General features: G+C 53.4%; 1 protein-coding gene across 3 annotated transcripts in view; it reads left to right on the forward strand.

Moving 5' to 3' along the window:
* The first annotated feature begins 2,774 nt into the window (after positions 1-2,774).
* The window catches only part of SRC (SRC proto-oncogene, non-receptor tyrosine kinase), a 59,743-nt gene continuing 37,587 nt past the window's right edge, over positions 2,775-24,930 (forward strand). Inside the window, exons 1-3 of one of the 3 annotated variants that reach the window (XM_064276068.1) lie at positions 2,775-2,944; positions 19,735-19,827; positions 22,757-22,829. The gene's annotated coding sequence lies outside the window, so the exon portion shown is untranslated. The remainder of the gene's footprint in view (positions 2,945-19,734; positions 19,828-22,756; positions 22,830-24,930) is intronic. The other 2 variants (XM_064276069.1, XM_064276070.1) reach the window with 2 other exon arrangements.

Here is a 24,930-nt window from a genome sequence, read left to right on the forward strand (position 1 = left end):
GGGTGGGTGCAGTAGATAGGCTGTCATTGAGCCAGAGCCCCCAGGGCCCTGGGTGAGATGTGGGCGGGGCCCTTGACCCCACGTCATGGGAAGCCTCTGGTGTACGGTTCTACCACCAGTTGCGTGCAGCGGGGCCTCACTCCACACTCCCCATGCTGCCCTGGGTTGTGGCTTTGACCCAGAACGCAGTGGGGAGGAGGAGAAGAGGCGGTTTCCAGAGACCAAGGACTCTGTGCCACCCATACTCACCCTTTCAGCAGTGCTGACATCAGTATCATCTGTCATCTGCTGGGAGCTTTGGGTTGGGAAATTGTCCTCACTGGTGTCCAGGCCTGGCCTGGGGCTGTGTATACAGTCAGAGATTAATACATGGTTTTCGTCTATTAATGATGATGAATGGTTTACAGGCACTAAGCTGAGTATTAAATGATGTGCTGATAAATATTTAATAACCACCTCTCCGAAAGGAAAAAAAAAAAAGCCTTGATTTGTAGCGTTTGCCAATTTCCAGGATGTAATACTTTCACCATGGCTGATATCAAGATACCAATGTAACATCAGTGAACACAAAGTTGAGAAGAGGTGCACAATCAGCTCTTGGGGGCAAATAGGAGTCAGCTGTGGGACACCACTGGATGAATCCCATCCCTAGCTCAGTGTGGCCAGTGAAGGCCTTCAGAAATGTCTGAAGAGTGAACCAGGGAGAGAAACCTGCTCCTCCAGCCAGGAGCCCAGGTTAATCTTTAAGCCAGCCTTGCAAACAAGTGCAGCCATTTTGCCAGCCCATGTTGGCTTACGGTACTGCTTTGCCTCTGACTTGCTGTAGGCCTTTGTGCAGTCCCTTCTCTCTCTAGTCTCAGGAGCCTTTGCTAGCATTCCCCTCCCAGGTGCTTTTAGCAGAGACTTCTGTCCAGGGGGTAGAAGTCCAAGCCTGGTGCCTCTTTGTCCTGGCTGGGCCTTTGTTTCCCATCTGTGAAATGGGAGAACTTTCAGAGGAGGAAAGTGGAGGCTGGCGGGGGTATTTAAAGCTGGATTCAGGCCCACCCACTAGGTGCTATGATCCAGAGAGGCCTGGTGAGGAGCCAAGGTGGCAAGCTCTACCTCCATTAGGGCAGCACTGGATCCTGGGCTAGGAGGTGGTAGGGCGTCAGGTAAGCTCAGATAGTGGTTGGGGGAGACTTTGTGGCCTAAAGCAGTATTTCCTCCGTGTTCCTTTTCTTTCCTGCACTTCCAACCCCTGTGCCCAGATGTGCTTAGCCTCTTTAGTTACTTGAAAATGTAATTTTCACTTAAATATCAGCTTTAACTGCCCCTTCCCTCCCCCAGCAGTAATCTCCTCAACTTGCTGGTCTGATTGGGCTACCATAGTTAATGTTTTTTCTTAAGCACATGAAAATGAACACATACCTAGACACATCCAAACACTCTGAGGGACCAAGTTGCTGGGGCTGGGGGCTGGGGACCACAGTCTCAGGGAACATCTAGATCAATTGACATAACGTAGTTCATCAAGAAAATGTTCTATAGCCCATTTTGGTGAGTAGCATCTGGGATCTTAAAAGCTTGCAAGTGGCCATCTGAGATACATCTATTGGTCCCATCCTGTGTGGAACAAAGGGGACTGAAGAAAACCAAAGATACAAGGAAAATACACTAGCCCAAAGGATTAAAGGACCACAAGAAGCAGACTCCACCAGCCTGAGCCCAGAAGAACTAGATGGTGGCTGGCTACCACCACCAACCACTCTGACAGGGATCACGGAGGAAAATATAAAACAGAATTCAAATTCACCAAAAAAGACCAGACTTGCTGGTCTGACAGAGACTGGAGGAACCCCCGAGAATATGGCCCCAGACACTCCACTAACTCAGAACTCAAACCGCTCCCCGAGCACACTTTTCAGACAAAGATTAGACAGGCAGATAAATTAAAAAACAACACACTGTGAGGAACACGCTTCTTAGTTCAATCAAATATAGGAGACCAAATGGGCAACGCCTGCCCAAAAGCAGGACAAGAAGGTGGGAAGGGACAGGAGCTGGAAGAGCAGACACAGGGAAAACCGAGTGGAAAGGGGGAGCATGCCCTCACATTGTGGAGAATGCAACCAAAAAAGAAAAATAAATAAATAAAATGAACACATATCTATTAAAATAAAAGTGGCTCTTTCGGCTTGCCCCACCTGCCCCAGTTCCCACTTTGGGAAACTGGGGTTAAGGCTGGGAACCAAGGACTGGTTCTTGTTAGGAGATCCTTGCCGTTTCAGCACCTCAGTTTCCTCATCTGTGCAACAGGGATAATCTCAGGACCACCCAGCCCAGGTTGTTTTCAGGATTAGATCCCAAAGTCGACCTCAGCCACTTAGTATGGCTCCTGGTAAGGAGTGAGCGCTCCATTAGGGTCGAGGTTATTATCATTATTAATAATTGCAGGAGAGGCAGATTTGGGGTAAATAGGGTTGGTGAGTGGCTTGGGGGAGTTAGGGAGGGTATTTTGCCCTGGGAGCAGATGGGATGGGGGCCTCGTGGGATGGGGCGCTTTCACGGGCAGCGTGGGAGGCGGGGCCTCTGCTCCCCGTCCACGCCACCCCTGCCCTGCCCGGACCCCTGGCTTGGGCCGCGCACGGGTGTCTCCCAGGTCACCGGCAGGGAGTATATCCCCGCGCGCTTCCTCCTTCCTCCTCCTCCCGGCGGCCTGCCGGGCCCCTCCTCCCCACTCGCGCGCTCCCTCCCTCCTCTTCCCCTCCCGGGGCCGCCGCCGCCTCCTCCTCCTCTTTCTCCTCCCTTTCTCTCTCGGTCTGTCTCTCCCGGCCCAGAATCCATTCCGGCCTGGGAGCCGGAGCGGCCAGGCCGCCGTCTGCCCGATACCCTGCCGTCCGGCGGCCCGGGGGTCCGCCCTCCCGTGCGTCCGCCCGCCGGTGCGACCGTCTGCCGGCTGCCTCAGGTGAGAGCCCTCCGCCCCTCTGCGGGCCCCTAGTCCCGGCCGGCCTGAGAAAGCCCCCGCCTGGACCACCCCGGCGTCTGATCGCGGGGCCGCCGGGGCTCCTGCCCACCCCTGTCCCCCAGCCCCGGGCCGGGCCGCGATCCCGGAGCGCACGGAGGGCGCACCGGGACAAGCCCAGCGCGGCCTTTTGTTGTGATGCCGCGGAGGGAGGGGGCTGGGCGGGGGCGCTGGAGTCCTGGCCGTGCGGGGACCCCTCTCGTTGGCCCTTCCCCCGCGAACCCCCCGAGATGCAGGCGAGCCGGCCCGAGTCCCCAGGCCAGGTCTAGGCCAAATATGAAATCTGAGCCAGTCGGCGCCGCCTCTGGCCGCGACTACCCGGCCTGGCGCCCCTGGCCCGCGGTGGGGTGTGGGTGGGTGGGGGGGGCAGAAGGCCTGGAACGGGGGTTTGGGGGGCGCCAAGGAGGGAGCGCTAGGCCCAGGGCGCCAGGACCTCCTCGTCCTCGTGGGGCCTTAGGTCGGGCCTGGTGTCGCCGGCCTGGAATAAGGGGCTGGGCCAGGCTGGGCTTGGTCCCCGCTGCCCACAGCCCCCAGCGCTGCCCGCTCGGAAGTTGGCAAAAGTTTTGGGTGCCTACCTCCTGGCGGGTCCACCTGCCTGCCTGGGTGGGGGTGGGTTTGAGGCCAGGCTGGGGCTGCCACTCGCCCTGCTGTGTATCCTCAAGCAACTGCCTGTCCATTCTGAGCCCGGGACCTCATCAGTGGCAGATGGGCCTGAGTGGAATTGCTGGGCTGGTGGGAGAATGGATTGGAGTGAACAGAACTCAACTGTGGGGTATCAGTTCAGGGACTTGAGAGTGGGCACAGTGTGTGTGTGGCCCTGGGCAAGACTTCCTGGGCCTCAGGGATTCTGTCTATACAATAGGGGCAGTGGTCCCTGGGTCACCTGGAATGAGTCCAGGTCTAGCAACAGTATAGCTGAGACCAGACCTGGCTTGAGGGTGGGCCTCGCTGGTCCTGTTGCTGACCCTCTTCTTGCCCCCTAGGGGGAGCACTGATTGGGAAGTCAGGACACCTGGGCTTCTTGTCTCCCTAAGTGACCTGGGCCAAGGGATTGCCCCTCTGAGTCACAGTATGAGGAATAGGGATGCTCAGGGGAAGATTCTATGCACCTCTGCCTGTAGGGGCTTGGCACGTAGTTGGTGCTCAATAAATGAGTGCTTTACAGAACGACTGCCTGAGAAATGAAGGTGGGAGGTAAGGTTGCTGGCCCAAGTGGGGCTCATCTCCTTGTGCCCAGAAGAGGATGAATCTTCTGAAAAACCTACTCATAACCCCCTTGAGAAAGAAACAGCCCCAGCCCAGTCCTGCCACATAGCAGCTGTGTGACCTTAAGCAACTCACGCTCCCTCTGGCCACAGTTTTGTCAACTTTAAAATGAGCCAATAATAATGGCAACTGAGTACCCTCTGTGAGCACTCACCCCTGTGAGGTAGAGTCTCTTTTTTTTCTCCAGTTTACTGATGGGGAAACAGACTCAGAGAGGGGAAATAATTGACCAAGGCCATACGACTTGAAGCTGGAATTAGAACCCAGACCTCAGAGACCCAGTCTGGCTGCCGGGCACCCCTCCAGTGATGGGAGAGTGGAGGTTGCCCAGCATGGGGCCAGGCACAGAGCAGTGTTGGAAGACTATACTGATGAGTGATTGACTGGAAGCCACGAGGCCCTTTTGGGCCTGCATTGGTGATATTGTCTTTCCACCCAGAGAAATGATTTACAGTGTGTCACCTCTCTCAGCTGACTGCTTGCCTAGGTTCTCCTGTGTGAATCCTGGGCCTTTGCTCCTGAAGATGTCCCTGCCAGGAGTGCCCTCTCCTCATAAGCTGCTCATCTGCTCAGGCTCTTCAACGCTTAGCTTAAGGCCCACTTCTCCCAGCAAGGCCCCCTGGCTCTCTCCTCTTCCTCCTGGAGTAGGCATTATCCCCAGCACACAACCCAGAATCTTCTTTGGCTTGTTCCCTGATTGTGACCTGAGGGGGAGAGGGTCTGACTCCCACAAACCCCAGGGGTCAGGGTGGGGATAGCTCAGTGACCCACTGAGCTCTGCCCAGGGTGAGCACATGTAGCTGCTGGGAAAACCCCCCATCTCTTGGTCCCGAACCATGTATCATGGATGCTTGTTTGTCTAACCTTTTCACAAGAGTTGACCCTGTTTTCTCAAGCTTGCCCAGATATAAGCACCATGACCCCATATTGAGCACCTACTATGTACGAGGAGCTTATAACTCAGTGGAGCAGTGCTGTGATGGGGTAGCAGTGGGAGTTATGGGAGGCATCAGGGAGATTCCAGGAGGTAGTGTGCCTAAGCTGAGGGAGGGCAGTAGGTCACCTAACAAAGAAGGGGAGAGGGGACTCTTTCTTCCCTCCTGCTCAGATACCTCCCAGGCCTCCATTTTCCTGCCCTCCCCTGCCCAAGATTGTGGGAGTAGTCAGCCTGGTGGGTACTTGCTGGGGAATGGTGATCAAGTCCCTGACCTTCCAGAAATTTGAATCTGTAGGGGAAGAAAAGTAGCAAACCAGTTGCCAAATAAATAAATATATAATGGCAGATTGCGATAAGGATTCAGAGTGTGAGGTCTGGGGTGTGGAGAAGTCTTAAAGGATGCCGAAGGAGTTGGCTGGACGTGGAGCTAGAATAAGAGCATGCTAGGCAGCCAAACTGCACGTGCAAAGGCTCTGAGGTGGGGGAGTGTGTGCTTTTGTGGAGGAACAATGAGAAAGCCTGTGGTGAGGCTGGAGCACAGAGAATGAGGGGGAATGGTGAGAGGTAAAGTGAAGGGTGTTATCAGCAGGGCTGGACCACAAGGGAGTTGTGGGCCTTGGGGAGTAGTTTGGCCTTCATCTTCACACAAAGGCTATTTGGTGCCTCCTGTATATACAGCCCCATGCTTGAGGCCAAGTGGGCCTGAAGCCAGATCTGTGGGCAGAACTCCTTGCCTGCCAGGTATTCTTTGGGGCCTAGATTAGATTTCAAGAGGAGGAGGCATTTGAGGCTGGGCTTTGAAGACTGAGTACGAGTTCACCAGCATGAATGCAGGAGAGGTGAGAGCCAGGGCCTGGGGAAGTGCGCTGCAGGTTGACTGGAAGCTGGGAGTGAGATAGGAGCAGGAAAGGGTCAGCTGGGTAGATGGAGACCAAAGGTGTGGTAAGGACCCAGGAGTCAGAAGGCCTAGGTTCAAGTTCTGACTGCCTCTACTTACTGTGTGTCTTAGGTCATTCATTGCATCTTTCTGAGCCTCAGTGTCCTCATCCTGAAGTGGGACAATAAATATCGCCTTGTCAGGTTAAGACTATAGGAGGACTGTCTGGTGCCTGATGCCATAGGTGCTCAGGAAGTGGGACCTGCCTTGTGCTGTGTTACATTGGACAGGTTGGTTGACACCTCTGGTCCTGGCCTCCTCAGCTGTGTGGTGAAGGCCTTGAGTGGATAATCTCTCTGAGTCTGAAAGTGCCAGCCTGGGTAAGGCTGGCCTAGGAGAGGATATTGGCAGCCAAGGCCACTGATGTGCTGGGTGGCTTTGGGTCCTCCTCTCCCTCTCTGTGCCTTCTCTGTGTGCAAGGAGGCTGAACTGAGGTGAGCACCATGGGTCTAGGCCAACCCAGCTTCTTGAAAGCCTGCCTTAGATGAGATTGGCCCTGTTTCCAGAAGCAAACACTGAGGCCCAGAGAGGAGAAGCCACTTGTGTAGAGGGAGACTAGTGGCAGGGCTGGACTTAGGCTATAGGGATTTGGACTCCTAGTTCAGTGCTTGGCACTGCCAGGGGCCTCCCAGCTGTCTGCAACCCTTAGAGTCACTTTGAAGGGCCCCACTCCCCTGCTCTGGGCCCTTTGACCAGAACCTCATTTCCTGCCTTGGTGGTGTGGCCTTGTACTTCTATCTCCCTTTGGGTTCCCACAGCCCTTCACTTCCTCTCTACTCACTGCTCCTACCCCCTTATCTCCATGGGAGGCTGCTTTAGTTTCCAGTTGAGCCCCTGTTGGGGGGTACTTCCTCTGGGGAGCCTCAGTTTCCTCATCTGTAAAGCAGGATAATAAGAGCCATGGTTCTCAGGATGTCCAACAGGACAGAAATAAAGCACTTAGCCACATTAGATGCTCAATAAATAGGAGTGGAGAAGAGCCAGACACTGGCTCCAGTCCTGTCCCTGCTGGCAGCTGATCCCACTCACTGTGACTCAGTCTCTGAAGCTGTAAAATGGGCATGGGGCTTGCATCTAGTAGGGCTGAGGGGAGAATAGGGTGAGGCCCATCCTTAGGCTTTCACCTGGTGGCTGACTCTGCATCACTGTTCCTGGACCCAGGGAAATTACCCATGGAGGGTGACCCAGTAGATGTCTCCCCTTTGTTCAAATCCCTATTCCCAGCTGTACGCCCAAAGGTGAGTCACTTGGCCTCTCTGAAACTCAGCCTGTACACTCCTCCATTATGAGGATTATAACTCAGAAACTCTATGGGGCAGTTCTACTCTGTCCTATAGGATCGCTATGAGTCGGAATCGACTTGATGGCAGTGGATGGGTTAATGTACTTCCAGCACCTTGAATCTACTGGATGATCAATAAATGTTATGTCCTTCTTTTTCCCTTTCCTTCCCTCATGGGGACTCAGATATTGTCCAGTCTAGGGATGGTCCAGTGTTCAGATCCCCTAGACTTGGACTGCTGTGTTGGGAAGCATTCTGAGGCTTAGTCTTGGCTTCATGGGAAAGAGTGCTGTGTTAGATTAGTAATGTCTGCCATGGGCAGGGGATTAGAGAGGCTTGTATGTGTGCCATGTGTTTGGCACTCTTGATCTATTTGACCTTCTCTTTTCACAGATAGGGGAATTGAGGCCAGAAAGACCCAAGGTCACCCAGCAAATCATCCAAGCTGGGAGAATGCAGATCTCTTGCCTTTTGATCAAGAACTCTGCCTACCCAGTGAACTTGCCCCTTCCTGCAGCATAGCCTGGGTGGGGCTGAGGCAAGAGATGGGTGATTGGGTAGGATTCCAGAGCTGGAAGCCAGAACCCCCATCTCCCTACTCCTTGCTGTGGGACCTTAGGCAAGTGACTTCTCCCCAACCTGGGCCCTAATCCCCTGCCCCCTGCCCCTAGGACTTCCCAGAGAAGTTCCAGAATAAAATAAAAAGCCAAGTGTAAGGCCAAGTCCCTTCCCATTCTGGTCCTCAGTTTCTCCATCTGTGCAGTGAGGGCTTTTCCCTCACTGAGCCTCTGTGATGGGGATTCCAGCCAGGGAGTTCGCCGGGGCAGGCCTGACCGCCTTGGTGCCTGTGCACGATGGGCATGCTGGGGGGCTGTGGAGTTGCTGAGAGACTGTGGGAATGGGTCATTTTGAGCCCTTGTATCTGCTGGGCTGTGAGGCCAGCACAAGCAGATGTGGGTGTTGGAGGTGGAAATCGGGGTAGGAAGCATGACTGCCCACGTCATTGTCTGATTATCTTCTCTAGGGTTGCTTTGTCCAACTGTAGGGCCTTGACTTTTACTTTGTCTGCTGTTGCTGTCCTTACATTGTGCCCTCCCAAGCCATAACACGGTGGCCCCCTTACATCCCTTCTCCCATCCTGGGGGTGGGTAGAATTTGTATTCCTGTTATACAGAGGGGGAAACTGAGGCTCAGAGAGACTAAAGGCAGGGGCCGTGGTCACCCAGCAGAGTGAGGTGTAAACCCAGGCTCTCTGCTTCCGAGTGATTTGTGGGTGTCTGATTCCTACTGAGTGTATACTTGTCTCAGCTAAATCTTGCCTCAGGTGTAGGATGGGTATATTACTGGGAGCAGGTGACCCTGACTCTCTGGGCTTCTGGTTCTGGCTAGTGAATCTCCACTTGGACCCGAGGCACTGGGATCTGGCAGGGAAGCCAGGCTTCCAGGATTGGTATTTCCTGAGAGCTCAATAGATGTTCATGGCATAAAGGGATGCTGGTAATAGAAGGAGCAAAGCCTTTGGAGCCAGTCGGTTCTGGGTTTGAATCCTGGCTCTGCCACTTATTGCAGTGGTAAAGTGATTACCCTGCTCAGAGCCTCAGTTTCGCCATCTGTGAAATGGGGAGGACGATGTCAGTACTAGGTTTTTTTTTTTTGGTTTTGGTTTTCTACTCCAATATGACCTCATCTTTTTTTCTTTTTAATTTAACTTTAGATGAAGGTTTACAGAACAAACTAGTTTCTCATCAAACAGTACACACATTGTTCTATGACATTGGTTAACGACCCCATGACATGTCAACACTCTCCTTAATCCTGGGTTCCCCATTACCAGCTTTCCTGTTCCCTCCTACCTTACAGTCCCCACCCCAGGGCTGGTGCACCCCTTTAGTCTTGTTTTGTTCCATGGGCCTGTTCAATCTTTGGCTGAAGGGTGAACCTCAGAAGTGGCCTCATTACTGAGCTGAAAGGGTGTCCGGGGTCAGTACTCTCAAGGTTTCTCCAGTCTCTGTCAGGCCAGCAAGTCTGGTCTTTCTTTTTGAGTTAGAATTTTGTTCTACGTTTTTCTCCACCTCTGTCTGGGACCCTCTATTGTGATCCCTGTCAGAGCAGTCAGTGGTGGTAGCCGGGGACCATCTAGTTGTACTGGACTCAGACTGGTGGAGGCTGTGGTAGATGTGGTCCATTAGTCCTTTGGACTAGCCTTTCCCTTGTGTCTTTAGTTTTCTTCATTCTTCCTTGCTCCTGAAGGGGCAAGACCAGTGGAGCATCCTACATGGCCGCTCACAGGCTTTTAAGACCCCAGATGCTACTCACCAAAGTAGAACGTAGAACATTTTCTTTATAAACTCTGTTATGCCAATTGACCTAGATGTTCCCTGAAACCGTGGTCCCCCCAGCCCTTAGCCCAGCAATTGTCAGTACTAGCTTTGACAAGGTGGCACGAGGATCAGATGAGCTAATGGGTGCCAAGTGCTTGGCTCAGGGGTGGCACACAGTAGATGCTTAATACTTATGAGTGCCCGTGATTATGAAGGTAATTCTTTCCTTCCCTGGAGGTAATTCCCAGAAGTGATTACAAAGGTCTTACCTGGGAGGTAATTCCAGGCTCCCCCAGCTCTATTGATCTGGGGAATCCCTAGGGCTGAGACTGGGGACCTGAATCTGTGGTTGGCTTGTCCTGTGGCGTAGGGAATGGAGGATGGTTAACCAGAGATAGACAAGCTTGGTGGCTGGATCGATGGGAAGCGGTGAGCTCCATCCAGCCTCCCTAAGCCCGGCTTCCGCCCCAGCCCTTGCTTGCCTGTGGCCCACCAAGGCTTCCAAGCTTCCTGACAGCTCTGCCTGGCATTGGAGGGCTCCTCAGTGCATGGGCCCATCGCTCCAAAGGTGGCTACCATTTGGGCACTGGGTGCTTTGCATCCTTGTCCACTTGGCCTTGTTTTTTGGGGAGGCAGCTGAGGCTTAGAGAGAGAATGGGCTGGGCTCACAGTGGGGCTCCCGGGGGTACTCTTCCCTCTGCCCCACCCTGGTCATCTCCCACACTTGCCTTCAACCCAGGGGCCCTCTAGCCTTTCTGAACCATTGGTTACCTTCCTGCCTGCCCTGGGTTGTCTGGCCTCCATGCCTTTGCCTCTGCAGGCCCCACTGCCTAGCATGCCCGCCCTCTCAATGGCTAAGATGCATCTGCTTCCAGAAGACCTTTACTGCCCACTCTCCCTGCCCCAACCTGCTCCCATTCCTCCCCTCTCTGCCCCTACCTCACCCTTCTCTGCCTCCCGCATGGCTCTGACATATTCTGCCTTATATGCAGATGGCAAGTCCTGGGGCTCTTTTTGTCCCTAAAGGAGTACAGGGATAATCATCACTCCCAAAAAGCACTTCCACGATCACCTCTGAGCGCCCCCAGCAGGACTGGGAGGCAGATGGCTGCTGTAATGATCTTTGTTTCACAGATGAGGAAACTGAGGCCTTGAGTCAGGGTCACACCAAGTGCTCTCTCTGCTTGGGGAGGTGCAGTGGGCAGATGGAACTGGATGCTCTGCCCCCCAACCCCGTCCCCTGCCCCTAGTCACCCAAGCAGAGGCCTCTCTCCCAGAGCACTATGAAACCCTGGAATATTGTCAAAACGAGGATTTAGAGGCTCAAAGAGATGAAGTGACTTGCCTGAGGTCACACAACCAGGAAGAAGCAGAGCTGGACTTCTGAATAGAGAATCAGACCTGCCTGAGATCCTGGAGGAACAATGTGCCCTAATGGGCCAGCCCTCAGGGTCCCTTCAATAGCTATGGGTTCCGTCAGCCCACACCTGAACCCTTGCCCAGGGCCAGGCATCTACAAACACTGGAGCTAATTCTCAAGCAGCCCTTTGAGGTATCGATTGTGGCCCTGTTTCACCAAAGAGGAGACTGAGGCTCAGAAAAGAGGCACCTGCCCCTGATCACCCAGAATAGGGCTTTGAACCCAAGACTTCCAGAGTACCACAGGTCTGTCCTGCCTCATCCAGGCTGAGCCCTTCTCTGCCTCCCTCCTGACCTGTTCCGCCAGCCCCTCCTACTGTTCCATGCAGCTTGTATGGCCTCAAGGGGAGCTTGAAGACGGGAGACTCTTCTGAGAATTTGCCCTGCCCCCAGTCCAAGGGGCTTTTTCTCTATCCCCGGCTGCTGCCACCCACTAGCTGTGTGACTTTGGGGGAGTCAGTTCACTGCTCTGTGCCTTGTCTGAAGAATGGGCCTAATGGCAGTACCCACATCATGGGCCTGTCCTAAGGATCAAGTGAGGTGTTATTACATGATGCTATCAGAGCGATGCCAGAACATAGTAAGGCCTTATCTGAAAAATGGGCCTAATGGCAGTACCCATGTCATGGGCCTGTCCTAAGGATCAAGTGAGGTATATTGTACACGATGCTGTCAGAGCAATGCCAGCACGTAGTAAGGACCCAGTAAATTAGGCATTATTTTCTCTATTAATTTGCACCAGCCTGGGAGGAAGGGAATGACAACCTCATCCTCCAGATGGGAAAACTAGACTCAGAGAAAGGAAATAGCTTCTACCAGGTCACATTGTGATGTCACAGCCAGAAAGTTACTGGGACACACCCTGCTTTCCAGGTGAGGAAGCTGAGGCTTACAACCCAGGAAGGGACTCAGTCGAGATCCCAGTTTCTTGCCTTCCGACTGAGTTGAAACTTCCCTGGCCACTTACTTGTTCGGGGACTTTGGGCAAGTTGCTTTCCCTTGCTGAGCCTCAGTTTCCTTATTTGGAAAATGAGGATGATCAAACTGTCTACCTCAAGGTTGTACTGAGGATTGATGTGATCATCTATGTGAAGCATTTAGCCCAAGGCCTGGCCCAGAGTTAGCACTCAGCAAACAAATGCAGGGTACAAGTTCCTGTCTCATTTCAGGACTCAGTTTCCCCATCTGTGCAGTGAGTCTGTGCATATTGTGGGGAGACATTGCCATCACACCCACCATTGTGGCTCCTCAATCTCTCAACAGTCACCCTAGGTGGAGGTGGGGGATGGAAGTGGGGGCAGATAGGTGCTCCTGTCCTGCTGGGGCAGGTGGAGCTGTGCCCTGTGGACTTTATCCCCAAGCTGCGCCACGTCCCCAAGTCTGGGCTTGGTTAGGAGGCTGAACCAGGCCTTCCAGGTGCCCTGTGGCTGCCAGCATCCAGGTCCCACCACATCACCTGGTCCACCTGCCTCCTCTGCTGCATACCCTAGACAGATGGCTTCTCTGTTTGAGCCTCAGATTGCTCATCTGGAAGATGGGGCAGGAGCATTGACCTCAAAGGGCTGTTGGGAAGACTTGACAGATCTATTCCCCACAAATGCCAGCCTGTGCCAGCTTATAGAAATTGTGGTCGGTGGTCATGGTTATAAGGATGGACACAATTCTGACTGGCAGGAGGGGGAACAGCACTCCAGTCAGATGGCCACTTGAATGACCATCATGAGCAAAGCTTGAAGGCGGATGGTTAAGGGTGCATCCTGTAGCGAGGTGGGGGTGATTGGGAGAGGACTAGACTATGGGGGAAGTGGGTGGAGTGTCAGCACCAGTTGGAGTATTCTGACCCCCTGCCCTCCAAGCTTTAGATTTTCTTTCAAAGTCTTGGGAGCAGTTGCCTGCTCTCCCCACCCCCGCCCCTGCCAGGTGTTCCCGAAGGCCCCGGAACCAGATGAGCCACAGTTCTATTTGGGGACAGTTCTGCTGTTCCCGTTTCTCTCCTGTGCCCTAGTTTTAGAAACGACGTGGGTTTGGTTACCAGTTGGCCATTTGCAGAAATTACCTCCCCCCATCCCGCCTGTACCTTAGATCTGTGGGCAGTGCAGGCGAAATAGGACTCAGTGCTGCCATTGGGCTCTGCCCCTGGATTCTCCAGGCAGGGAGTTGGCAGCTGGACTCTGGACTACCCATGGGTGATGTCTTGGGCTTGTGCTGGGTGCTGGGTAGCCCAATGATGTGCTTTGTGAGCAGCCCGAACTCTGGGGGAGCCAGACACAGACCTTGATCACTGCCCTACCTCGGGGTAGGTGCCATATGAACTTGGCAGCACAGCACAATGCTAGGAAGGCTTCCTAGAGGAGGCAGTATGTAGTCTGGGTCTTAAAGGGTAAATAAGAGTTTATGAGGAAGTGGAGGGTGAGGGCATGCCAGGAAGAAGGACAGCATGTGCCAAAGACCGGAGGTGGGAAACAGCCTGGTGTGTGTGTGTGTCTAGCCTGGGGAGGTGGGATAGAGGCAGGTCATATGCAAGGTGGTGGGAAAGTTGACTAGGTTGATCAACCAGGGCACCAAACCTTCGCCAGAGTGACTGGGTTTTGGTCCAGAGCTGATGGGAGCAGGGCAGTTGTGGGTGGCCTTCGTTTGAGGGTGTGAAGGGAGGACAAAGAGAAGAACCAGACCGGGCACCGGGCTTAGGTACATATTACTGTTGGCCAAGTGAAGGCAGCCCACAGAGATTGGGGTTTGAGATAGAGATCAAGAACCCTAGCTGGTTCATAAGGTCAGGGTAGTTCGGGGCTGGTCAAGGGCCTCTGAGGGAGGTGATTCAGGGAAGGCTTCCTGGAGGAAGAGGTACCTATGACTCACCTGGAAAGATGAGATGGTTCTTGGGGGGAAGCACAGCTTGAGCAAAGGCCTGAAAGTACGGCATGAGCAGTTCCTCTTGTGGAGTTCGGAGAAGCCATGGAGTTCTGACTTGAGAGGTTGGCTGCTGCCAGTCAGTGAATGCCCCGCTCCTCGAGTTTATAAGCTGTCCTCAGGCAGTGAGGAGGGGCCCCCGGGTGGGACCGATTTATCTGGCATCCAGCCCATTGACAGTGTGGCTTCAGTGAGGAGGTCCTGGTGGCCTGGAGACAGGTGGGAGCCGGAGCAAATGGCCAGGCCTGGGATTGACAGAGAAACAACTGGGGATGAAGGGTGGGGGGCCTTAGCCCCCTGCTCCACCTGCCTATACATCCTTTCCTCCTAGACGCCTGGCAGGAAGTGGTAGGGACATGTTGGGGCCTGGCTGGTAGATTCCAAAGGCACCCGGGGCATGTGCTAGGCGTGGGGCAAGGGCTCTGGGTTCAGGGCCCAGCCTCCTTCCCACACTGGGTAATCCTTGCCAGGGTGAGGGTCCCTCTGCTTGTGTGGCGGGCCAGGCATTGTTGCCCACGCATACCTCCATGAAGGTTGGTCCACCCTCTTGAACCCAGAGGGTCCATACGCTAGACGGGGTGAGTTGAGAGCTGTGGCTGCTGACTCTGCTGCCAGATGGGCCTGGGTGTGAATTCCAGGTTTGTTACTTGCTGTCTGGGAGACCTTGGCCAAGTGACTTTGCCCTTCATAGCCTCCATTTCTCCATCTACAAAAGTGGAGGTCACCTGAGGGCTCCAGGGACGATTAAATGAGGTTTTGGAGGGCTGTGCCCAGCACCATGTCAGCCCCTAGGATCCAGCTTCAGACCTGTTGCTCCAGCTGGCTGGGGGTGTCAGGACCTGCTGAGGGTGCCCAGGGGCACCTTCCGTTCTGCCCTGGGCTCTCAGCACTGAGGACAAAGCCCCTTTGTGGTGAGACAGATGGAGCCTGGGAGCCCCCACTCCTTGGGGACCAGGGGGCCGCTTGCCCCTCCTCACGCAGTTCCCTGCTGTCAGTGGGAACTTCCTCAGACTGAGAGGACGGGAAATGAAAGTCATGTTCAGGAGAGACAGGCCGACTGGAGCTGCTTGGGCTGAGGCCTCCTGGTGAGCTTGGCAGATCCTTCTTGTCTCTGGGCCACCTTCTCAGGGCCCAGGGCATCATTCATGCACCCATTCATTAATTCATTCATCCACTACCAAGAACCCATTCCATGCCAGACCCTGTGCTTTTGGCCAGTGCATGTTCTGACTGGATGGTGCCCAGACATCCCAGCTGTTAACTGTTTTGAGTGTTACACCCACCGCAGAGTAGCAGAGTATTTAGCTGTGAGTGAGATGAATGTGACCCCTGCCTCATGAGACATGTACTCATACAGTGAATTATGTCATCAGAGCTGTGGTTCGTTTGGAAGGAGAAGTTGAAGGTCTTCCCTTGGGCTGGGGGAATCAGGGAGACCGTCTGCAAGGAGGTGGCTTTTGAGCTGAGACACCAAGAGAAAGCCGAATTCACTGGGTGCGTTGCCATTTAAATAGGATTTTCAGGAAAGGCCTTGCTGAGCAAGTGACATTTGAGAAAAGATCTAAAGGAAGTGAGGGAGCAAGGTGTGTAGATGTCTAGGGGAGCATGCTCTGGGCAGAGGGAACAACAGGTGCAAAGGCCTTGAGGCAGGTGTGTGCAAGGTTCTCCAGGAAAGGGGAAGAGGCCAGTGTAGATGGAGCAGAATGAGTGAAGGAGGTGGGGCTGGTAGGGTCCGACTGTAGGGCCTTAAAGGCCCTGGCTCGGACTTCGTCTTTTGCTTTAAGAGCGTGGGGCCCATGAGGGGTATTAAGCAGAGGTAGAGGGTTTGGATTTACATTCCTGAAAGGCCTTTTGCCTTTAGTTGGCCAGCCTGGAGGAGCCTGGGCCTAGACTAGGGGTGGCCATGGGAGAGAAGGAAGTGGATTTGGTATTTGGGAAGTGGCTTGGAGGTGGAACCAACAGGGCTTACAGTCAGGCTACATGGGGGACAGGGAGAGAAACAGTATTATCTTTCCCCTCTTGGGCTGCTGGAATAGGGTGAGGATGGGGATATGGATAAAGGATTGAGTCCACCACAGGCCACTGTGGGCTTCTGGTTCATGTTTGGCCCCCCTCCCCAGTCCGACTGGAGACCCATGGACTCAGTGGCTTCCCCACCTTGCCCTGAGGGCTGAGTCCTCTGGTTCCTACAGCTCTGAACACAGGGAAATGCCATACGTGAAGCTGGCCACATCCTGCCCATTTTATAGATGAGAAAACTGAGGCCCAGAGTGGTACACTCATGGGCCTGGGATACATAGTGAGGTAGGACTGGAGTTTGGCTTCCGGTGAGTTTGGGAAATACAGACCTTGCCCCCCAGATTCCAGCCAATGCCTGTCCTGGATTGTCTTGGGGAGATGGAGGCTGCCAAATGTGGACCAGGGCCTTGGGGGCAGAGTCAGAGGGCCTAGATTCCAACTTGCCGTATGACCTGAGTCTCGGTTACCTCTGTTGTGAAATAGGCTGACTGTCCCTACCTCACTGGCGCACAGAGGAGACAGTGCATGTGAGGCGCTGAACCCAATGCAAGGCGTACAGTGAGCATTCAGTAATTAGCAAGTATTTTTATTATTGTTGCCTCTGTGGGGACTAAGGGCATGTGTGTGAGCCCAGGGCCTGGAGTTGCTGATTGGCCTCTTCCAGGTAACTCAGCACCGTGAGGTTGAAGGTCTCGGATCCATGTCCATCATTTTTCACATGGGGAAACTGAGTCCAGAAGGGCACACAGACTTTTCGAGGCTCTGTGGCAATTCGGATAGAGCAGGGTTTTATACCAGGCCACCTGCTGCCAAGCAAGCCCCAGGGCTCAACTCACTTAGCTCTGCTCAGCTGGCACCCCCTTCCGGGCTTCACCCTTTCCTCTAGGGCTTCCAGGCTCTGGATGGGCCCTAGTGGGAAGGGATCCTGCCCCCTACAGGGTAGATCAGGTGCTGGGACCCCAAGAGGGGCCACCTACCTGCCCAGGAGGAAACTCAAGAACAGCAAGGGCTGGCCAGGGTTGTGTCTCGACAGGGCTGGGAGTTAGTGGGAGTTCCACAGTCCACTTGCTTAGCCCTTGCCCCTCCCTGGGCCACAGGGCCTATCACCAGTGGCACCTCTCTGTCTCTCATTCAGTGCCAGCCTGAGCCTGCAGCTGCCCTGCCCCGGCCACACTGGCAGAGCCGGTTTGAGGCCTGCCAGCCCTGAGCATGTTTGCACCGTGAATACGGGACCAGACATGTTCTGGCTACCCTGGCCTGCAGACGGCCTCTCGCTCACTCTTCACTCACTCCCTGCTCACTCAGCAAACATCCCCTGTGCCTGGTTTATGCCTGGGCCCATGCTGGGTGGGGCTGGGGGCCTGGAGGAGTTCCTGGCTTGCACATGGCCCTGTGTGAGTCCAGGTAGTCAGAGGCCCTGCCATGGGGCGGGCCAGGCAGGTAGCAGAAGATTGCAGTGGTCAAGGGCATAGGTTGTAGGGTTGGGGCTGGACAGGCCCGGACCAAGGCCTGCCACCTCTTCATCCTGGGGGCCCTGGGCAGGGTCCACCTGTCCATCTGTCCAACAATATTTACTGAGCACCTACTACATATCAGACAGTGTTCTAGGGGCTGGAGAAGCACAGAACTGATCAGGCAAAAATCTCTGCTCTCGTGGAGCTGATGTTCTGGTAAGGGAAACAGAAAAACACAACAAACAAGGAAAATACGTGTATAGTCTGTAAGAAGATGATAAGTGCTACAGATCAAGCATAAAGCAGGGAAGGGGGATTGCCATGCTGGCCAGGGTGTGGAGGATGGATTGCAATTTCAGATAAAGCTGCGGGGAAGATCTCACTGAGACCCTCACATCAAAGGAGGGGAGGGAGGAGCCACGTGGCTCTCTGGGAGAAAAGCATCCTGATAGAGGAAACAGGTAGAGGAAACAGCCGGTGCAAAGGCCCTGAGGCTGGAGCATCCCTAGAGTGTTGGAGGAACAGTGTGGGAGCAGGAAGGAAGGAGAGGCGGGTGGTGGAGTTTCTGGGGTGCAAACAGCCCATGCAAAGGCCTGGAGGCTAGAGGAAAGTTATGAGTTGAGGGGAGGGTTGAGGGGAATGGAGGAGGGAGCACGCATTCCTCTATCCCTGAGCTGGGCCTTGGTCCTGTGGGTGGAGGGCAGGAGCTTTAAGGCTATGGCCATCTTGCAGACCACTGTCCCCCCACCTCAGTCTCAAATGCTCTTTCCCAAGGAAGTCTGCCAGCGACCCCATTTTACATATGAGTAAAGAGAGGGCTGGGCCTTCCTGAGGTCACACAGCCAGGGGTAGCCTACCTCTGGGCTTTGGGTGGGGGGCCTGACCACCAGGCACTCCTGCCCACTAGTGTCCTGAAGGGAGATACTGCCTGGGTGTGGGCGGGGAGGAGGGGGCACTGCCTGTTCCCAGAGCAGAGAAGCAGCCATAGCTGCTAGCAGGGAACAGTGGGCACCGTGGGCAGGGGCCGGCTGGCAGCTGTCCCCTAAGGCCCATGAGCCATCAGGGGTGGGGGTAGCTGGGGCCCAGAAAAGGTGACCTTGGAAAGGCTCAGAGAGAGTCAGGCTTTTGCCTCAGTGTTCCTTCCCTGTGGTCATACCCTGTGATACTGGGGGAATCCTTGATAGCCAGGGCCTCTGTGTGCCCACGTGCAGAGGCTGAGGCCCAGAGAGGGGGAGTGATTTGTCCAGGGTCACAGAGTGATTCTAAGGGTCTCCTCTGCGCTGTGGTTTTTTTACCATGAGCTGCCCAGTATGCCCCCTGTTTAGCCACACGGGAGGGCAGGCAGGGTGGATGGTACCTGGCTAGGTCACTTAGACCTGTCTGGTCTGTGGGTCCTTTGGGGCCTGTGTCTCTTCTTCCGGCTCCTCCTCAGTCCAGCACTCTTGGGCCTGGTGCCCAGACAATCTTATCTTCAGGGCCAGTGCCTTCTGGCCACGCCCTCATTCTAGGGGCAGGCCTCACCTCACTGTGTGACCAGTGGCTTCCACCTGCGATATCTCACAAAGCCTCCATGGAGGGCCTGTGACCTCCTGGCCTTGTGAGCTGCCCTGTCCCATCCACCTATGGGGCTGCTTGGTAGGGAACCCTGGAGGTAGAAACTGGGAGGCGGGGGAGTGTTGGGCCATTGAATTCTCCCAAGCCCCCTGACCTCACCAGTCCCAAGACACTCCCATGGGCAGGAGGACCCAGCAGTCCCCTCTTCAGAGACCTCACTCTTGGGCATGGGCCTTACAGGTGGGAAACATGGGGGAAGCAAGTATGGCCGAGCTGGAGCAACTCCTGTGCTCCTGTCTTTCCCCCCATTTTGCTGCTGAGGAAACTGAGACTTCATGACATCAATTGACCTGGCTCCTGGCCTAGATAGTCTCACCTCTGGGCCTTTGCCCAGGCAGTTCCTTCTGCGTGGTTCATACTCCCTCACCTTCTTTTCACAAACTGCCCAGCCTTTGTCTTCTCCTCTGGAAAGCCCACAGTGGTTTAGGTGCCTCCTCCTGCTGCTCTAGCCCCAGAAGCTGGGGATCGCTGTGTACTGACAGGGTAGGCATGGACTGGTACCTCAGCCCCCTGACCCTGCCCTCCTTGTCCCCTCAGAGGCCTGAGAAAACCTTCATGCCCCCACCCCCCTCAGTTTTTCAGGCCTTCCTGATCTGACTTGCTGGATACACTCCCTTGTGGCTCCCCTGGACCCCTCACACCTGGACCAGGAGCCAGTGCAACTCAGGTAAGTGGGGACCCATGTAGTCCAGTCCCCCCACTCGTTAGCAAAGCCCCCCGCCCCGCCTTAGTCCCTTCGCATGCCTTGGAGGTACAGTGAAGAGAGGCCTGGCTTTGGTGTCCCTCTGATCTGGGTTGGAACCTGGCTCTCTGCTTCCTGGCTGGAGCAGTTTCCCTGAGCCCCCCGTTTCCTTCTGTGTAAAATGAGTGTGGCCACAGCTCCCTCCAGGGCTGTTGTGAGCATTGAAGGCATAGAGTGAATCAAGGAGAGAGGCTGTGAGGGGGAAAAAGCGTGGGTCTCTGCACCCCCATCAGCACTTCCCACTCCATCCCCTGGCTGGCACAGGAGCAGCCTGCAGTGGGTTCTGGGGACAGGACAGAGTTAGCTCTCGGCCTCGCCAAGAAGAGCCAGCTCTAGGACCCTTCCTTGGGCCCTTCCCAGTGGCCCTGGGTGGCAGCACCCATTGGGAGGAGGCTCAGAGAGCAGGGAGGAACTGATTAGCTGCTAAGAAGTAAGGCCTTAGGTACGTTGTTTAACCTGTCTGTGCTTCAGTTTCCTCATCTGTAGAATGGGACACTCAAAACTGGGCACCTAGTAGGTGCTAAGTAAATATTAGCTGTTATGACCATTATTATTCCCACCTCTCAGTCTGAAGTCAGTGCTCTCTCTACATTCTAAAACTACTTGTAGAAAAACACCTCAGTTGAGCAGGTAATTCTTCTGATAGTCTGCTGGAAACAATGGAATCAGATGAAGATCCAGCTGGAGTGCACGAAGTCCTAGGGAGGCAGCAAGAGAAGCCATTGGGCCAAAAGGGACACAACCCCATCTGTGCAATGGATGCATTGGGCTGGTGCCCACTTGTGCTTCTCCAGCCTCAGCTTCCATCTCCGTGGGATGGGGAAGTGCTGGGGTACTTGCTCCAGAGGGCTGTTTTGAGATGGAGTGACAGGGCATCAGAGGATCTGAGGGACCAGCCCAGGAGACTCACTGACGAGTGGACCTTCTTAGGCCCCTTGGTCCAGCACTGACATCCTTACCCTCAGCACTCTTAAGGGGTGAGAGTGAGGTGTTTAGCACCTTGGAGGCCTGGGCCCTGGTCCCACTTTTCTCAAGCCTGCTGGGTAGCCTTGAGCCAGTCACTCTCCTTGTCTGGGCCTCTGTTCCCATCTGGAACATGTTCTGGGCCTGGGACCCTGCTTAGGTCCTAGGCTCCTTACCTGTGAGACCAGTGGCCTTGGGAGGAGGGGCCGACAGTGGACTAGGGCCAGGAGAGCTGGGGCCTCAGCTGGCCCTCTGCCCACCTTGGCTGGTGGCCCGGGCACCTGACCCAACTCCTCAGAGTCTCCCTGTGTCCCCTCCTCTGAAAAGGATGGCCAATCATCCCTGTATAGCAGGGTTCTGGTGGGACTGGAGAGCTAAACAGTTAACAATGGAAACAATAGAGTTAGCAGTAACAACAAAGGTTCTCATTTATCAAGCAGGGCCCTTGTGCCCAAGCATGGCCTCTGGGTGATTAACTCACTTGACCATGGCAATCACCTGGGGATGAATGACTGTGGGTATTTCCATGGTACCAAAGTGGCCACTGAGGCTCAGGGAGGCTGGGCAACTTGCCCAGGTCCTCCAGTGGGCTGTGGCAGGCCCCCCTTAACCACTGTCTGGCTCTGGCAGGTGCCTGATGGGCCTTTCCCCTCCCCTCTCTCCACTGGCAGGAAGATTGGCCACCAGTGAGCCATGTCCCTGACCACCTCCCCCTGTCCCTGCCCCCTTGCACATTCCTCACACAGTATCCACCACCTACTCTGCCACCCCTGCCCAGGCCACTGTTATCAGGAGACATTCCTGGACAGGCGAGAGCACTCTCACTTTGGGCCCTTCTGAGCGGGGGTGTGATTACTGATATAGGCCCTGCTGGAGCCTTCCTCAGGAGATGGGTCCTGGGGCATGAGGCTGCAGAGCCCAGACAACCTGGTGTGCCTCCTGGTACTATCTCTTATGAGCTGTGTGACCTTAGGTGAGCAACTGGACCTCTCTGTGCCTCAGTTTCCTCTTCTACAAAATGAAGCTGACCATAGAATTGTGGTAGGGTTCAGCTGGCTCATGCGTGTAGATAGAATGCTTCTTGGCATGGTACCTGGTACACAGGAGTCTCTGCTCATCAACTAGCTGTTGTTATCTGACGGCCAATTGTCCCTCCTTTTTGTAGGCCCCCCAGTTTAGAGTGCACACGAGAAGGGCCCCTGTGGGCTTTCTCTTCTGGCCTGTGGAATGTGAGGGGGCTAGAGCCGAGGGAGACCTTTTGGAAGCTGGGAACCTACTGTGTCACCTCTGATAGTCCTTCTCACTCCCTGAGCCTCCATTTCCTGCTCTGTGAGCACTTGGACCTGGGCGAGACTCTGTCCCAGCCCCTCGTTTGTCCCCATCACTGCACCCCGTGATTCCTCCCTTGGCTGGTCCAGCCACTTGGCTTTTGCCTATCTTTTCCACTACAGTGCTTGGTGTGTAGTAGGTGTTCAGCTAAGCTTTATTTGTTGAAGAAACAAATGAATGGACCAATAATTGAGTGAACGCCCAGGGCTGTCTCACTTCTAGACCTTTGCTCGCACAGTTCCCTCTGCCAGGAACACCCTCTGCTGTCATCTCCACTTGTAGAAATTCTTCTTGTCTGTGAAGTGCTTTTCAAAGGCTGCCTCCTCCAGGAAGCCTTTCCCAGTTTCCCCCAGCCCAAGGGGACAGCTCGGCCTCTGCCCTCTGATGGTACCTGTTACAGTCCACCTTGGTGTATGGAGTATCAATAACTAACGTCAGTAACCAACAAGGACTGTATACTCACTGTGAGCCAGTCATGGTGGGAAGCCCTGTACTCATGTTATATTACTTAATTTTCCACAACAACCTTGCAAGGTAGTTATTATTATCTCTCCTGTTACAGAGAGGAACAGAAAGGCTCAGAGAGGTGAAGTGACTTTCCCAGCTATGAGACACAGAGCCAGGATTTGAACCCGGTAAGCCTCTGTTTTTTTCTCAGAAAGCAAAGAAAAAGCGTTAAAACACACACACACATGCACACACACACATACACAAATAATTCAAACAGTACAAAAGAAGACAGGAAGAAGTATGTCTCCCTCTCACTGAGGCCTCCTTGCCAGAGGCAACCACTGGGAAGAGTTTCCTGTATGTCCTTCTGGAGAGATCCAGGCATATATAAACATATATGTAAAACTATTTTTTTATTCTTAAACAAATGGTACCACACGATATGCCCTGTTCTGTGTCTGACTCTTTTCTCTTAACAATGTGCATCAGAGATCATTTTGTGCTGCTCCACTCTTTTTCATGGTTGTATAGTATTCTGTTGTGTGGATGGAGACCATGCTGTATTTAGTTAGTGAAGGGTACTTTTGTTGTTTACAGTCTTTTGCCTATTATAGACAATTCTGCAAAGAATGTCCTCAATCATACGCCTTGTGCTCATGTCTGAGGATACCTGTAGGACTAATTCCAAATTGCAGAGTCAGCAGGTGGGTGCAGCCGTAATTCTGGTGGCATTGCCAGGTTGTCTTTCAGAGAGATTGTGCCGACATAAGTACTCCACACCCTCTGGCTACCCTCACTCTCACCAGCACAGGCAGCTATCAAATTGTGGGCTCTTTGCCAACCTGGTAGGTGAATTATGGTCCCTCTCTCTCTTTTTTTTTTTTTTAAATATATCATAGTTAAAACGAACAAATTAAAAAACAGTTGCTATGAGTTGACTCTGACTCATGGCAACCCTGTGTGTGTTGCGGTAGAACTGTGCTGATATTTTAGAAGTAGATTGCCAGGCTTTTCTTCTGAGGCCCCCTGGGTGGGCTTGAACCTTCCGTTTAATAGTCTAGCATGCTAACCATTTGTACCACTTAGGGACTCATTCAAATACCATACAATTCACCCATTAAGGATATACAATTCAATGGTTTTTAGTATATTCACAGAGTTGTGCAACCATGGGAGCCCTGGTGGTGCAGCGGTTAAGAGCTCAGCTGCTAACCAAAAGGTTGGCAGTTCTAATCCACCAGCCACTCTTTGGAAACCCTATGCTACTCTAGTATTTCTACTCTGTCCTATAGGGTCACTATGAGTCGGAATTGACTTGATGGCAATGATTTTGTTTTGTGTGTGTGTGTGTGCAACCATGACCACTGTCAATTTTAGAACATTTTCTTCACTCCAAAAAGAAACCCTTACCTATTAGCAGTTACTCCCCATGTCCCCCAGCCCTTCCCCCTGAGCTCCAGTCAACCACTAATTTACTTTCTGTTTCAATAGATTTGCCTTTTTTGGACGTTTCATCTAAGTGGAATCATACAATATGTGACCTTTTGTGTCTGGATTTGTTCGCTTGACATGATGTTTTCAGAGTTCATCTGTGTTTTAGCATATGTCAGTACTTTATTTTTTTGCATTGCCAAATAATATCCGATTACATGGCTATGGGAAACCCTGGATGGCACGGGGTTTGGGTTGTATGGCTATACCATGTTTTATTTATCCATTCATCGGTTGGTGGACATTGGAGTTTTTACTTTTTGGCTATTGTGGATAATATTGCAATGAATGTTCATTGGCCAGTTTTTATATGCCTGGAGTGTATACCCAGGAGTAGACTTGTTGGGCTGTATTGTAACTCTATGTTTAACCTTTTGAGAAACTGCCAGACTGTTTTGCAAAGCCATTTTCCATTTAAATGTACCATTTTGCATTCCCCCCAGCAGTGAATGAGGGTTTAAATTTCTCCACATCCTCACTAAAACTTCTTTTTGTCTGTTTTGTGTGTGTGTGTGGTCAATGTGTATGTGATACAACATTTGCCTTTTCAACATTTTTTACACATACAGTGCAGTGACATTAATTACATTCACCCTGTTGTTCAGCCCTCACTACGGTTTCCAGATTTTTCCATCTCACTTAACAGAAGCTCAGTGTACCCCAAGCAATGAGTCTCCCTTTTCCTCTCCCTCTCTCCTGCCTCTGGTAACCATTAATAAACTTTTTATACACTTGCCTATTCTAGGTATTTACCTGTCTTTTTTAGTATAGTCATCCCAGTGGGTCTGACATAGT

This window comes from Loxodonta africana, chromosome 24 (assembly GCF_030014295.1).
Source record: "Loxodonta africana isolate mLoxAfr1 chromosome 24, mLoxAfr1.hap2, whole genome shotgun sequence".
Taxonomy (NCBI): domain Eukaryota; kingdom Metazoa; phylum Chordata; class Mammalia; order Proboscidea; family Elephantidae; genus Loxodonta; species Loxodonta africana.